Below are 15382 nucleotides of genomic sequence, written 5' to 3'. Positions count from 1 at the left end.
ATCCTCACTTTCATTCAGGTGTATCTCCCCAGATATTCCCCAGGAATCCATCTGCACACAGTTCACAATATTCAGTATATTCCCAGGGAACCCAGTCAAAAATAGTCCTCATACCCAATGTAGTACCTGGCCCAAAATGTATTTGACATATGGACTAACAAATGGATAAATGCCTTTTTAAAGCCAAGTCACAGAGAAGAAAATTTGTATGATTTATGTTTCCATTTCTAGTGCCCAGCACAGGGCATGACTACTTACTTGCTTGAATGGTCCTTCAGATGTTCTCTCTTATGACCAAGGGAACAGTCTTCTGGAGGCATATGGCTCCTTTCTTTATCCATCAGATCCAAAATGATACAAGCTAAAAGCATCAGAGGAATGTAAGATTACATTACTCTGCATAATAATGAAATTTATTGCCTTCGAAGGAAGAAAATTTATATGGCAAACTACAAAGCAGTTAGAAAACACTGTTTTTCATTAGGGTTTAGAGGGACTGTGTTCTCCCCAAGAATTAAAATAATTTTAGGGTGAGCTATGTGCTGTTCTAACAGATCTAAAAGGGCTTTTTAAAAAGTGGTATCTTTAGGAAAATCCCCTGCCTTGGAGGGCCCATGTCCAAACTGAATGATGCTGTGAGTCTTGAAGCACCAAGACCCCCTCGTGCTGAACCACTCTGCAGCAATTTGGTTTATCAGAAGAAATCACTGGTTGTCCAAATAAAAACTCCAGGGTTCTACCCTGAACTCACGGACTTGTACTTGGGGAAATGACTTAATGAGGGAAATCACAATGAGTCCCAGAAGGACCCAATGGATAAGGGTTGGATTTTTCCAGAATAGAGTTGCAATGGGGAAATCCAGAAGATAAGGCTCTCAAGGATAGAGGGGCAAAACCAGGGATAGGGAAGTCAGAATAGAAACTGTGGATGTATTTAAAGAAGACCCATCTAGGAAGGGGTTGCCTTCTTAGTCAACACACATGTTTGGACCCTGGGAAAGTTATATTTAGTACTTGGTTTTCTTTTTTCTTTTTCAATAGATTTTATTTTTTTAGAGCAGTGTTAGGTTCATGGCAAAATTGAGCAGAGGATACAGAGAATCCCCATATACCCCCTGTCCCCACACATGCACAGCCTCTCCATTATCAACATCCCCCACCAGAGTGTACATTTGCTATGATTGATGAACCTACCCTGACACCTTATTATCACCCAAAGTCCACAGTTTGCAATGGGTTCATTCTTGGTGTTGTATATTCTATGAGTTTGAACAAATGTATAATCACATTTATCTACCAGTAGAGTATCACACAGAGTAGTGACTCTAAAAACTTTGGTGGGTCAATTCCTTTTTAAAATTACCCGTCCCTCAGTAAAGAAAATTACATATATGTACACATGTATACACACAGCTTGGTATTCTAAAGTAGTGATTCTGGAGAGGCTGAGGGTTGAGAGATGGAGCAGCTGCCTATTGAGGAGTGGTTTTCTGGACTTCCATATGCTAAGGTGCAATGTAATGAGGAGGGGCTCATCACCAAGTGAGAAGTGTCAGGGAAGAGTCAGCTATCAAATGGATGATTCAAGACAGTTTCGTGACGAGAAACCTGTGCTTGCTCACAACAAACCCAAGAGAGCAAGTTTCTTGGGTTACATTATCTCTCCCTCAAAAAGATTCACACTGCACATAAGCATATCAAAGTCTTAAGAAATTCCATTAGTAAAGAAAACTACCTAACTTCTTTTAAGACTGCATTCTCCAAAAACTATCTATTGATATCTGCTAAATCCATGGCACCCCACATGAGGACTGCTACACAGCCAATTGATGGATTTTATTTTAACAATGGTGTGGTATAAGCAAAGAGGATATTATTGGAGGGTTATGTTGTCAGGGGACATAAGAATGACTGGAGATGTCAGTCCTGTTAAGACTGTGCTACAGTGTTTCCATCCTATTCTTACCTGGTGTAGAATGAGGACAATGGCTAAGGGACGGGAAAAGGAGAGTCAAGAGCGTCATTGTTGACAATGAATTTACCAGACCTGTTCACTAATTTCTATGAGAATGGGGAGGCAGGAAGAAGGACTCCTGTAATCACAAAACATTAGCACAGGAAATGACCTTTAAGATCATCTACTTTGGTTTTCACACTTGGATTCAGCCTTGGGACCTCCAAACATCCAAGTTTCAAGAAAAAACCTAAAGTGCAGAACAGAAGAAGAAAGTAGAGGCTGTGGGTGTGTTTTATCAAATAGTGGAGGAAGGAAGAGTGTGGGGGAGAAATTCCCATGCTTCCCGTTGTGAAAGTTTGGCTGGGAATTTTTAGAACATTCTTGATCTGAGAGAAGTACCTCAAGATACAGACCTCATAATTCAAGTATTATTTTTCTCCCACTCTCAAAATATTTCAGGATAATAGGTTTCAGAGGCAGGAATATTTCACATAAATAGTTTTAGAGGCCTTGATTTATAACAAGACCCACACTTTGGTGGTTAAAAGCTACACCCTGGAGTTGACTGAGACCAGTTCCAGACTCTATCACACTCCTCTATATGTTAACATCCAACAAATTACTTAACTTCTCTATGCATACTTCAGTTTTTCCATCTATAAATTGAGATAATAATAGAATAGTGTCCATTTCCAGGGATATTGTGAAGACGGAATGAGCTTTTCCATCAAAAATGCTTAGTACAACACCTGACACAAAGCAAATAACAAATTTAGCTCATTTTTAATTAACATTAGCTCATTATTTAAGATGGTTGCTGCACGCTAAGCACTGAGCTAGGTACTAGAGAGATGGAGTAGAACAAGGTTCTTTTAAAGCCTTCAAATACTAACTGCGTTCATTTATTCAATACTTATTTCTTTCTAAGAAATTTACTCACATTATCTCTTGCAGTGATTTAAAGTATGACCACAAGGGAACAAAAGCCACATAGAGCAATCCGGAGCAGATTACTTAGACTGGCCTCCTGGCAAGGGCGGTGCAATTCCACTCAGGGCAAAGACATTTGATAATCAATGCAATGGGCCCCTTCCCCAGAAGATCCAAAAGAATATCCAGCCAAGACCAAGTTTGCCAATCACACAGAATTGCAAAACTACAGTGCTAGGGGAATGTAGTATAGAATTCATGTTTTTTCCCCCCACAATTCTTTAGTCTTTCAATTTTATTTTTTTCTCTTTCCTTTTTCAACGAATTTCTTATTTTATCAACTCTTTTTAAAAATTTTTTAATTTTCATTTTTACAATTATATTCTATCTTTTCATTGTATTTAATTTTACTTGTGTGTGTGTATATATATATGTATATATATATATGTATTATATATATATTTTTTTTCTTTCTTTACAATTTTGGGATGCAGGTTCTTCTAACAGACCAAAATACACCCAGAATCTAGTGTAGGGCTCTGTTCCCTTCACCTGTCTGCATATTCTCATTTTTTTCTTTTCTTTTTTCTTCTTCTTCTTTTTGTTTTTGTTTTGTTTTGTTAAAGTCTTTTTAAAATTTCATCTTTACACTTACATTATATCCTTTCAATGCACTTAATTTTATATATATATATATATATATATATATAAAACTTGTTCTTTCTTTACAATTTTAAGATGTAGTTTCTTCTAACAAACTGACCAAAATACACTCAGGATATAGTGTATTGTTCTGCTCTGTTCACCTGTCTGTTTATATTCCTTTTTTTTCCCCCTCTCTCTTTTTTTGTCTTTTAATTTTAATTTTTAGTTACATTCTATCCTTTCATTGTATATAATTTTATCTTTATATATATATAAGTTTATATTGGAGTAAATAATACTGGAGAACTTCCCTAATCTGGGGAAGGAAACAGGCATCTAAATCCAGGAGGCACAGAGAACACCTCTCAAATCAATAAAAATAGGGCAACACCCCAACATATAATATAATATAATATAATATAATATAATATAATATAATATAATATAATATAATAGTGAAACTTGCAAATCTCAGGAAAAAAGAGAAAATCCTGAAAGCAGTTTTATATTGAAAGCAGTTCTGGACGCGAGGTCTGTAACCTACAAGGGTAGAAATATTAGACTGGCAGCGGACCTATCCATAGAGACCTGGCAGGCCAGAAAGGACTGGCATGATATATTCAGGGTGTTAAATGAGAAAAATATGCAGCCAAGAATACTTTATCCAGCTATGATATCATTCAAAATAGAAGGAGAGAAAAAGCTTCCAGGACAAACAAAAACCAAAAGAATTTGTGATCACCAAACGAATCCTACAAGAAATATTAAAAGGGATCCTTTATGTGAAGACAGAGCCCAAAAGTAACATAGAACAGAAAGGAACAAAGACAATATACAGAAACAATGACTTTACAGGTAACGCAATGGCACTAAATTCATATCTTTCAATAATTACTCTGAATGTAAATGGGCTAAATGCCCCAATCAAAAGACACAGGTTATCAGATTGGATAAAAAAGCAAAACCCATCAATATGCTGTCTGCAAGAGACTGATTTTAGACTGAAAGACACCTCCAGATTGAAAGTGGGGGGGCGGAAAGCCATTTATCATGTTAATGGACATCAAAAGAAAGTTGGGGTGGCAATCATTATATCAGACAAATTAGATTTTAAACCAAACACTGTAATAAGAGATGAGGAAGGATGCTGTAGCATGATTAACGGTCTATCCAACAAGAAGATCTAACAATTGTAAATATTTATGCCCCTAACATGGGAGCAGCCAATTATATAAGCCAATTAATAACAAAATCAAAGAAACGCATCAATAATAATATAATAGTAGGGAACTTTAACATCCCTGCAATGGACAGATCATCTAAGCACAAGATCAACAAGGAAATAAGGACTTTGAATGACACACAGACCAGATGGACTTCACAGATATATTCAGAACATTCCATCCTAAAGCAACAGAATACACATTCTTCTCGAGTGCACATGGAACATTCTCCAGAATAGATCATGGGTCACAAATCAGGTCTGAACCAGTACCACAATGCTTTCAAACTAGAACTTAATCACAACAGGAAATTTGGAAAGAACTGAAATACATGGAAGGCTAAAGAGCACCTTACTAAAGAATGAATGGGTTAATTGGGAAATATAAAAGAATTAAAAAAATTCATAGAAACAAATAAAAATGAAAACACAACTGTTCAAACCATGCATCCAAAGAAAGCTGGGGTGGCAATCATTATTTGGACAAATTCGATTTTAAACATTGGAAAGAACTCAAATACATGGAGGCTAAAGAAAATCCTACTAACGAATGAATAAGTCAACCAGGAAATTAAAGAAGAATTGAAAAAATTCATGGAAACAAATGAAAATAAAAACACAACTGTTCAAAATCTTTGGGATGCAGCAAAGGTGGTCCTTAGAGGAAAATATATAGTAATACAAGCCTTTCTCAAGAAACAAGAAAGGTCTCAAATACACAATCTAACCTTACACCAAAAGGAGCTAAAGAAAGAACAGCAAATAAAGCCTAAACCCAGCAGGAAAAGAGAAATAATAAAGATGAGGGCAGAAATCATGAAATAGAAACCAAACGAATACTAGATGAAACTAGGAACTGGTTTTTTGAAAGAATTAATAAGATTGATAAACCCCTAGCCAGACATATCAAAAAGAAAAGAGAAAGGACCCAAATAAATAAAATCATGAATGAAAGAGGACAGATCACAAATAACAATGAAGAAATACAAACAATCTTAAGAACATATTATGAGCAACTATGTGCCAACAAATTAGGCAATATGGAAGTAATGGATGCATTCCTAGAGACGTATAAACTACCAAAACTGAAACAGGAAGAAATAGAAAACCTGAACATACCCATAACCAGCAAGGAAATTGAAACAGTAATCAAAAATCCCCCCAAAAAACAAGAGTCCAGGGTCAGATGGTTTCTCAGGGGAATTCTACCAAACATTTAAAGAAGAATTAATACCTATTCTTCTGAAGCTGTTTCAAAAAATAGAAATGGAACGAAAACTTCCAAACTCTTTCTATGAGGCCAGCATTACCTTGATGCCAAAACAAGACAAAGACCCCATCAAAAAGGAGACCCAGCAATTACACTACTGGGTATTTACACCAAAGATACAAATGTAGAGATCCAGAGGGGCACCTGCACCCCAATGTTCATAGCAGCAATGTCTGCAATAGCCAACCTATGGAAAGAGCCCAGATGTCCATCAAGAGATGAATGGATAAAGAAGATGTGGTGTAATTTTACAATGGTATATATAAAAAAAAAAAAAAAAAAGAAGAAATCTTGCCATTTGCAATGACGTGAATGGAACTACAGGGTATAATGCTAAGCAAAATAAGTCAATCAGAGAAAAACAATTATCATATTATCTCACTCATATGTAGAATTTAAGAAACAAAACAGAAGGTCATAGGGGAAGAGAGGAAAAAAATAAAACAAGACAAAATCAAAGGGGGAGACAAACCATAAGAGACTCTTAATCATAGGAAACAAACTGAGGGTTGCTGGAGGAGAGGGGTAGGGAGATGGGGTAACTGGGTGATGGACATTAAGGAGGGCACTTGATATTATATAAGACTGATGAATCACTGACCTCTACCTCTGAAACCAATATATTATATGTTAATTAATTGAATTTAAATAAAATAAAAATAAATCATGGTTAAAAAAATAAAGTATGATCACAAATTCTTAGACATTCTCTTCAAAAAAAAAAAAAAAAAGAGCCTGATTCTCCTCCTCTTAAGTGAAGGCTGGACCAAGGAGCTCACTTTCAACAAGCAGAATAGGCAGAAGTGATGATCTGTGATTTTCGAGACCAGGACACAAAAGGCATGTGGCCTCTCCTGACTTTCTTGGATCACTCACTCCCCAGGGAAGCCAGCTGTCATTTTGTGAGGAAGAACACAGCAGTCTCATGAAGACGTCCATGTTGCAAGGCACTGAGGCCTCCCGCTCTTAGCCAGCTCTAACTTGCCAATTGTGTGAGGAAGCCACAGTGGAAGCAAGTCCTCTACCCTCAGTCAAGCTTTTGGATGATGGCAGCCCTGGCCAACATCTTGATGGCAACCTCATGAGAGTCTCTGAGCTGGAACCACCCAGATTAAGTTGCTCTCAGATTCCCTGAACCACAGAAATTCTGTGAGATGATAAATTATTTTAAGCCACTAGTTTTGGGGGATTAATTTGCTAGATAGACAACTGATCCTCAAAAAGCCCCTGAGACAGATACATTGTTACCCATTTTATAGATGAGCAAATCAAGAGTAGAGAGGTTACTTCATTTCAATTCACCCAGCTGGTTTGTGGTGAGAGGCAGATTTCAAACTCAGATCTATAGTTTTCAGGGTCCAGGGTATTCCTGCTCCATCACTGTGCCTCCAAAGGCAAAGTCAACAATACATACATCACATGGAAGGCAGCACCATAAGGACCCAGTGCCTCTGGGAGGCTTTGTGGTTGGGTTTGCTTCCTGAGACCAGCCCAGGGAATGAGAAAGAAGGATCCCACCCTCCACACACACACACACATCAAACCAAGAATCCATACAATCCAAGAAGGTTGTAGGAGGAAGGCAGAGATCACTCAAACATACACTGCATCACTTAAGACACCCAACAAATACTACACCATTAGCACTTAAAACCATGGGGCAAAAATGAGCTGATAATATCCCTTGCTCTCATAAGATCCACATTTACAGCTTTTAGGATTCCTGAACAAAATCAGACCTCCCAGAACTAACTTGTAAATGCCAAATTTTTCTCTAACAGTTCCCACAGACTGGAGAAAGCAAGTAGCAGGCAAATCTGGGGCTGTACTCTGCGGATGCTTGCCTGATCTCACAAAGCACAGCCTGGGTGTGCTACATTCCTTCTCTCCCAGGTGCAATCTAAATCATCTCCTCTGTCCCATTTTTCTTTAACTTCTTTGAATTTGGCAGACATTAGGATTGAGCCCTAGATCATGCCTTCGGGTTTATGAGGACAGTAATCTGTCATCAGCCCCTGCCGTGCCTTTTATCGGGCTCCGGCTGCACAAATTCCCCTGACTCTTACTTTCTGACAACTAATGGACTTTTCTCATCTCTAACCACGAAGGCTCAACTCCATTCTTTTCTTTTGCGACGACACAATATGCTATTTTTTTCTGCCCCTGGGAAAAGAAAAAAGCATAGAGCTGGCTTCCTAAAAAGAAAAGGATGTAGAAGTTTTATCATATTACTTTCCACCCTTCAAGGAGAGAGGCACGGGGAGTGGGCAGGATGGGGGGAGGGGAATGCTTCTTTGGGTCCACACCTGATATCAATGTATCCAGCTCCATGTTTTGATTTTGGTCTGCCGCCCTCCAAAACTGCGTAGAGCAGAAATACAATTGTGCAAAATTAGAATTGCAGCATTGTACAGTAGGGAAACACGTGGCCTCCAGAGCCAGAATGCACAGTTTTAAAGTACTTAGAAGAATTTCTGGCAAATCGTAACCACTCCATAATGCTAGATTCATATAGATAGGTTACATCTATTGAACAGACTCCCATTTCTTTAGAGACCTACCTCTACGCTCAGATGGGAGTTCTAATTTCCTCATTTAATCCTCAAAAAAAAAAAAAACCCGGCATATTAAGGTATTAGAGTCCGAAAGAAAATGTTTGGAACAGTCTTGCCATCTCCCACATTCAGAACTAGGAATTTATTTTAAAGGCAGAATGTTTTGAATATGCAGACACCTACATAAAGTCTTTCCTTGTAGTCTTTCCTTTATATTCTCTAAGTTTGATACGCTAGGGATTACTAGACAGGACTGTATACATACAATTACATGCCTTGTATTTCAAGGGACAACGTAAAGTATTTTCAAGCAAAAAGCTGCCCATTCCTGATTTTTATTCTATATTGTTACTTGAGAATCTAACCCTAAGTGCTGACTCCCTTTGTTAAATTTGTTGTGCATTAGATGTGACTTCACTAGTAAACTAACTTCCTATGTCCCATGCCTGAAGTTCTGTAACAAACTGTGACACATTTTCTTTCTTAGCTCTGCATATACAGCCATGGGGGTGGGGGGTCGGGAGGGTGTTGCGAATGTCATTTTTTTCCAGAACTGGTTGAAAACAGAAGTGTAGAGTCAGCAATAGGTCTTTGGTAATAATCATTTCCACAAAGCACTCAACACTGTGCAAAGCACCTTGGCTACATGTTTTTAAAAGGTTTATTTGTTTTAGAGAGGGAAAGGGGAGAAAGGGAGAGAGAGAATCCCAAACAGACTCCCTGCCAAGCACAGAGCCTAACCCCATGACCCTGAGATCATGACCTGAGCCAAAATCAAGACTCCAATGCTTACCCGACTAAGTCATCCAGGTGCCCCAGACCTTGGCTACCTTTTTTCATTGATTCTACCCAGTGTAGCTCATGCTGCAGACTCAGGAACCAGCTCTGATGACTCCTCCCATCTTTTTCACACCCACAGAAAATGAAAATTCAGTGATGACTTTTGAGTATAAGAGTGCTTTGTCAAGTCTACTGATCCCTGAGGCAAGTGGGACCTGGATTCCTTAGAATTATATTTTTATTACTCAAGTGGATTAGTTAAACCCACTCTACTTCTAACACCTGCCTTCTTATGACACACACAGACACCTGAATGGGTGTCTCCTTCTTAACAACAATGGCCAAATTTACCTTTCTGCAAAGTCTAGCTTCTACTGTTTTCTAGTCTAGCATGAATTAAAATTACTGGAGAATGCATTGCACCACAGATTGCTGGGTCCTACCCCTCTGGCTTCTGATTCAGTAAGTCTGGTCGGGACCCATGAACATTAACTTTTAACCAGCTCCCAGGTAATACTCATACTGTGGGTCCAGGACCCAGACTTTAGGAACAACTGCTCTAGTTTACAAAAGATGCTACAGGATTCTGATCTTTGTGGGTTGAGTTGTGTCTCCAAAATAAATGTGCAGAATTCCTAACCCTACATATTTATGAATGTGATCTTATCTGGAAATTCAAATTAAGGTGAAGTAATACTGGGTTAGGGTGATCCCTGAATCTAATGACTGGTGTCCTTACGGGGAAGAGAGATTTAAAATCAGAGACATCTCATGAGGAACAAGACCATGTGATGATGAAGGCAAAGATCAGAGTAATGTAGCAACACACCCTGAAGATTGCCAGCAACCACTAGAAACCAGGAAGAAGCAAGAGGGGATTCTTCCCTAGAGACTTCAGAGGAAGTATGGCCTTGCCAACACTTTGATTTCAGACTTCTAGCCTCCAGGATGTGAAAGGATAAATTTCTTTTGTTTTAAGCCACCCAGCTGGTGGCACCCTGCTATGGCAACCATAGGAGACTAATACACAGCCATTGTGGAGATTGAGTAATTAACCCAATTTTTCAACCTTCCCTGCACACATCCTTGCCATGATATAGTATATTTCCTCATTCCTTGACTATTAGATTGGCCATGTGACTTACATTGACTAATGACAAAGGCGAAGAAGTGAACACGCCCCAGCTCTGAGCCAGGTCTTAAAAGTCTTGCATACTGGGGTGCCTGGGTGACTCAGTGGGTTAAGCAGCTGATTCTTGATTTTGGCTCTGGTCATGGTCTCAGGGTGGTGAGAATGAGTCCCACATTGGGCTCCCTGCTCAATGGGGAGTCTGTTTGTGATTCTCTCTCTCCCTCTCTCTCTGACTTTCCCCCACCCCTCCTGTGCATGCGTGTTCTCTAAAATAAAAATAAATCTTAAAAAAAAAAAGTCTCACATGCTTCCTTTTGCCCTCTTATTCCTCTGCCATCACTATGAGAATGGCTGTTCCTCCCATAGCCCCTTCAGCCTAAGGTAGAGCTACCCCAACCTATCCACGAACCTGAAGCAGGGACACCTGCCCCAGCCTCTTCCACTTAAGGTTAAGCCACCAAACCAAGCCAGGCCTGAAGCAACAGAAACCTTCCCATCCCACCACCCCAGGCCCCCTAAAAAAAGCCTTGGTCTAGACATTGTTCTGCCATACTGTGACCTGGGCATGCTTTTTCTCTGCCCCAACTGTGAATGAGAAGGCTCAGATGAACTTGTCTCTAAGTCATTTTTGAATTGATTCCAGGTGTAGAAATATCTACCTCTACCAGCATGGAACATTAAAACAAACAAAAACAAAATACTAACTTGAAGTTTCATTGGAGAGAATGTAGACCTAATCACAACTGGGTAGTTTATTCATGTGCTCCTTCAATCAGTCATCATTTATAAACATGTGATATATGTATTATGTACTTATTACGTGGCAAACAGTACTAGTGGCCTGAACATCAAAGGCGAGCAAAACCAGGGTCCACCCTTGTCCTCATGGAGCCAGTGGTTAACACTCACATTATTTAAATGAAACCCAGGTCTGAGTCCTCCAGCAGGGTAGCAGAGGGAGTGGAGAGGAAGCCCACATTCAAGGGGTATGTTGCAAGAAGCCATGACAAGACTCAGTGACAGGTTAATGAAACATGTAACAGAGTGGAATGCCAAATATCTTCTCACCCAGGCATTTTGGTCTCTATCCCCTTAATAAGATTGCTCAATCAAAGCTTCAGATTAGAATCTCTTGAAGTACTTGAAAAACTTGAAAAAAGAAAAAAAATGCTAGGGGTGGGAGTCCTACCTCCAGAAATTCTGATTTACTTTGTCAGCATTAAAAATCATTATTTTTTAAGTGTCCCCACCCACAAAAATAGGTCTAGAATAGCTGTCTGCTGTGAACAGGATACATCCTGTATGAATTTCTATTGCTGCATAAAAACTAAACAAATTAACAAATAGAAAATAAGCAAATTTAGCAGCTTAAAACAATATTGATTTACTGGCTCACAGTTCTGTAACTCAGAGGAATGTGTGGGCTCACTTGTGTTCTCTGTTCAGGTTTTACAAGACCTAATCAAGGTGTCAGGTGGGTTGAACGCTTATCTGAAGTCTCTGGGGAAGAATCCATTTCCAGGCTCAAATTGTTAGCAGCATCCAGTTCCTTATAGCTATAGGACTGAGGTCCCCTTTCCCTTGCTGGCTGGCTGCCAGGGGCCGCCTGTATCCCTACTCACATGCCTTTCTCTTCAAAGCAGTAACCTGTGTGTTGAGTCTTCTTCATGCCTAGACTCTCTTCGAATTCCTCTTCTGCCCTCCCCTTTTGCTACCAATAGGAGAAAATTCTTTCTTGATTGATTATATTGGGCCCACCTGGATAGTCTTCCATTTTTACAGTCAACTGTGCCTTTTAACACAATCACAGGAAGCATGACTCATTACATTCACAGGTTCAGGGGATTCTGGTATGGAATCTTGAGGGCGATTTCTAGAAATTCAGCCTACTATGTATTACAATCATCTAGGTAAGTGCCTGGCACTTAGTAGGTCCTCAAAGCATACTTGTTAAATGGAATGGAATCAACTGTGACTTTACTGTGGCAAAGAAAGAGAACGCATAGATAATCAAAGAGTGGCTGATAAATGGGTCATTTGTCATGCTTACTTGAATCTAAGCATATATTACTTTTTAAAACTTTTTATTGAAGTATCTTTTTCACACACACACATACACCCTTCCACAAATCAGATACATATGGCTCAATACCTTTTCGCAAACAATATATATATGTGTAAACAGCATGCAGCTCAAGAATCACAACATCCCAGCATCCCAGATGCCCTCATGGGGTTTCCTTCCACTTACTAACCATTCCCTGCACTTACATTCCCCCCTTCATACACTTAGAGGAACCCCTATCCTGACTTATAACGCCATAGATTCATCTTGTCTGGTTTTTGAATTTAATATAAATGGAATCACACATTATGTAGTTCTTTTTGTCTGGCTTTTTTTGTTCAACATTCTGCCTGTGTGTTGTGATAGATAACCCCCCATGATAACCCCCAATGATCCAACCTCCTAATATTCATGGCCTCCCTTTGAGTAGCTTGCATCTAACTAATAGAATATGACAACATTGAGTGGGTGGCACTTCTATGACTAGGTAACAAAAGGTTGTGACTTCCATCTTGCTAGTAAACTCCATTTAGCCTTAGCTTGTGTGCTTTGATGAAGCAGGCTGCCATGTTGCACACAGGCTCTTGCGGCAAAGTACTAAGGATGATCTCTGGCCAATAGCCAACAAAGAACTGAGGCCCTCCATCCAACAGCCTGTGAGGAAGCGAATTCTTCCAACTACCACTCAAACTTGGAAGCTTATCTTTCCCAAGTTGAAACTTCAGATGACTTTGGCCCACCAACACCTTCATCGCAGCCTGTAAAGGACCATGAAGCAGAAATCCCAGCTAAGCTGTGCCCAAATCTCTGTCCCACAGAAGTTGAGATAATAAATGGGTGTTAATTTAAGCCTCAATTTTGGGTTGATTTGTCGCCATCAAATTTGTTGTTGTATGCAGTTGTAATTCATTACTTTATAGAAGGATTTGGTAAAACTTTTTTCTGTAAGGGAAAGACAGGAAATATTTTAGGTGTTCCAGGCCAAAAAGAAAAACTGAAGCTATTATGTAGGTGCTTCTATATAATTTTCACATGTGACCAGATATTCTTTCCCCCCCCCCAACCATTTAAACATGTAAAAACCATTTTTGCTCATGAACAAGACAGAGGTAGTAGGCCATATTTGGCCCATAGGCCATAGTTTGCTAACCCCTGGATATGGGATGGTTTGTTTATACCACAATTCATTAACTGTTTCCAGTTTGTAGCTATTACAAATAATGTAGCCATGAACATTCCTGTATATGTCTTTTGGAGATGTGTAGGCGTATCTGCCTGCCACACACTTACAAGTGGAACTGCTGGGTCACAGGATAAGCATATATTTAGCTTAATATGCCAAAAGGTTTTCCAAAGTGTTTGTATCAATTTGCACAACACCGGCAGTATGTATGAGTCCTTACTGCTCCACAGTCTTGCCAAGAATTCCTATTTTCTGTCTTTTCCTTTTGGCCATTCTAGTGAGAACTCTTTCGTCCTATCCCCCAGGTGATCAGCCAGAATTGAAAGCCCCAGCTTAACTTCTGCTTATCCTTTATTAGGTTAAGCCATGTGATACTGTTCTATTTCTAGGTTTTAAAAAAAAAAAATCAATATTGGCTATTTCTTATGGTTAAACTAGTACTTCCTTCACATCTTATTTACATTTATACTAAAAATGAAACTCAAACTAGAATGTACATAAATTGGGAAAAATCTTAAAGATTTGAGCTGAAATAATGTTTTTAAGTGAAAAAAATATTTCAGTGACTTTTACATTTTAGTATCATCCAGATCCTTAAAAGACTGAAAACAGACCAATGGTTTTCATCTTCCTTGAACATGAGAATCACCTGTGGGTTTTTAAAACTAAAATGTCCCTATCCAAATACTCAGAAATCCAGATTCTGTGAGATTAAGGTGAGGCTTAAGAATGTGTGTTTGTCAAAGGCTAGTGCACAGACAAGGCCAAGAATCATCGATATTTCTGGTCGCATGGCTTTCTTTTACAAATGTTCTATCTAAGGAAAGACTTACATGAGAGGGGAGAGAAAGCACCCGGATTTCAGTTCCTTCCAGGAATGCTTGGTTATTAATTAGGTTGGAAAAATTATTTTATCCATGGCAAATACTCATTGTGTTTCACTGAACAGGTCTCTGGCTACTATACCAAGGATGGAAGCCTTGGGTTTGATTTGCACACAGCTCTATGGACACACAGTTAAAGTATCACCGATGGCATTTAATAGTTACACACAGGTATTTTTAAAAGTACCCAGACACAGCCATATTACCCAATAGTAGGATTAGGCACATACTTAGTGACCAGAAAAACAGTGGCGCATGTACACACTCAAACAAATTTTTTTTTTTTAAATTATGACCTAGACAAAGAAAATCTAAGTAGTCATCTTTATGGGAAGAATCGAATCTTTGTGGTTCCTAATTTTCCAGAGTAGTTTTCAGAAATATACATATATTTTTTTGGGGGGGGAGCTATATATATAGGCAAGGGGCTAGAAGAGCTGGGTGCTGACTGGAAGTGGCACCGTTCGAATTTCCAAGCTCAAGGCCTTTAAAAGACTTACTACAGTCCTGAGTCAGATTTTTTCCCCCAAGACCATCCCCTTACCTCTACCAGCCATAACTGCATCTGCATTTCCACGTTCAAGAAAAAAAAAAAAAGAGGTCTGGGAACTTCATTTTTATCAGTATTTACCAGCTCTGGAATTCTATTGCCCTCCACGTGTTTCTTTCTCCTGTCTGCTTACAGCACCCCCAACGCCTGGAGTTAGGACACAGGGTCAGAAGTTGAAAGAACACGAATTCTTAGGCGTTGTTAATTAT

At 39.1% G+C, this 15382-nt stretch overlaps 1 long non-coding RNA gene across 3 annotated transcripts in view; it reads right to left on the bottom strand.

The window, feature by feature from the left end:
• The window catches only part of LOC115945105 (uncharacterized), a 249494-nt gene that overhangs the window by 233338 nt on the left and 774 nt on the right, over positions 1 to 15382 (bottom strand). For all 3 annotated transcript variants that reach the window (XR_014144351.1, XR_014144353.1, XR_014144352.1), the window contains exon 2: positions 259 to 361. This is a non-coding gene — a long non-coding RNA (uncharacterized LOC115945105). The remainder of the gene's footprint in view (positions 1 to 258; positions 362 to 15382) is intronic.

This window comes from Leptonychotes weddellii, chromosome 4 (genome assembly GCF_054177405.1).
Source record: "Leptonychotes weddellii isolate Sample4059 chromosome 4, ASM5417740v2, whole genome shotgun sequence".
In the NCBI taxonomy this organism is placed as follows: Eukaryota; Metazoa; Chordata; class Mammalia; order Carnivora; family Phocidae; genus Leptonychotes; species Leptonychotes weddellii.
This window is presented reverse-complemented; position numbering and strand designations above follow the sequence as displayed.